Here is a 1,768-nt window from a genome sequence, read left to right as displayed (position 1 = left end):
AGCTTCCCTCTATACAAAAACTGGCCTATGTTTTACCATGATTAATCCCTGATCAGATAATTAATTATAAGGAAAACAACCTACCTGTCTATGAGACTGGGAAGATGCAAAATATATTCCAATTGATTTCCTGACACACTACTCATTTCTCTCTATATTTCTATATTCTAGTTTTTGTAATAAAGTACAATGACCACTCATGATCTATTTAGTATTTCATAGTCTCAGTGTTCATGCCCCCTCATTAAGAGTATTTTACAGATGCTCACGCTGGGATGTTTTCTCTTGTACTTTAAGAAGATAATTTTCAATAATATTTTTCAGGAAATGGGAAATACATAATGGTCGCATGAAGAAAAGATGATTGGTTAATTGTTTATTGAGACAAAAATATTGATTCAAAAGAATGTGTTTGTTTAAGGACACTTTTAAAAAAGTAATTACTTATTTTTCCTTCTCTGAAAAGACCCACAAAAAACCTCATCTAGAAGTTTACATCAACTATTACTTCAATTATACTTCAAATAAGTAAATCAAAGTATTTTCCTCAGTTGAGTTTCCAATGCCCATTTTTCTGTTTTGCTGTAATAGGCCAATGGCGAAAATCAATTTAACTTCTGGGGAAGATTTTGTTTTGCTTGGATTCAGTGATCAGCCACAATTGGAGGTGGTCCTTTTTGTAGTAGTTTTGATATCCTATATTCTAACCCTCATTGGCAACACAGCCATCATCCTGGTCTCCCAACTGGACTCTAAACTACACACGCCTATGTATTTCTTCCTCACTCATCTCTCCTTTCTTGATCTTTGTGTCACTACCAGCATTATCCCTTAGCTATTGTGGAACCTGAAGGGACCAGCCAAGACCATTTCATCCACTGGCTGTGCCCTACAACTCTACCTGTCACTCTCATTGGGTTCCACTGAATGTGTGCTCCTTACTATCATGGCATTTGACTGCTATGTGGCTGTGTGCAAACCTCTCAGCTTCACTTCTATCATGCACCCATCATTCTGCAGGGCCTTAGCAGGAGGAGGGTGGCTCTGTGGGGTAAGAAACACTCTCATCCAGAGCACGATTACCCTTTGGCTTCCCTGATGTGGGCGTCGCCATCTCCACCACTTCTGTGTGAGGTGCCTGCCATGATAAAGCTGACATGTGTCAACCTCCATGCAAATGAAGTCCAGCTCTTTATGGCCACATTAGTGCTGATCCTTCTTCCTATGACCTTGATACTGGTCTCCTACAGACTCATTGTTCAAGCAGTGAGAAAAATCAAGTCAGTCTAAGCTTGGTGCAAGGCCTTGGGGACCTGTGGCTCCCATCTCTTAGTGGTGTCCCTCTTCTTTGGGTCCAGCTTGGCCATCTACATCCAGCCAAAGCATCCTATGGCCATAGCCAGGGCAAGTTCCTCACACTCTTTTACACAGTTGTGACTCCCACAGTCAGTCCCCTCATATACACCCTGAGGAACAAGGATGTGAAAGGAGACCTGTAGAGATGGCTAAGCAGAGAGCCAAATTCCTAAGGAAAAATCATGAACCAGTGACTTTCAGTTCTGGAAATTTATTTAAGAGATTAATGATAATAACTACTCCCCAGTATATCCCATGCATGTCATTTACCTCTCTGTATGTATATACCATAAGGTGAAAACAATCTGAGAAGAAACACATTCAGATTCAGCTTAGCTCATAAAATTCCACTGTGAGTGTCTGTGTTTGGGTGAACAAATCTTTTCACACACTCTCTTATGCCTTCATATAT

General features: G+C 40.3%; 1 pseudogene; it reads left to right on the top strand.

Moving 5' to 3' along the window:
- The first annotated feature begins 595 nt into the window (after positions 1–595).
- LOC119540754 lies at positions 596–1,499 on the top strand (annotated as a pseudogene).
- Positions 1,500–1,768: the final 269 nt, after the last annotated feature.

The sequence above is a fragment of the Choloepus didactylus genome, chromosome 7, assembly GCF_015220235.1.
Source record: "Choloepus didactylus isolate mChoDid1 chromosome 7, mChoDid1.pri, whole genome shotgun sequence".
NCBI lineage: Eukaryota > Metazoa > Chordata > Mammalia > Pilosa > Megalonychidae > Choloepus > Choloepus didactylus.
This window is presented reverse-complemented; position numbering and strand designations above follow the sequence as displayed.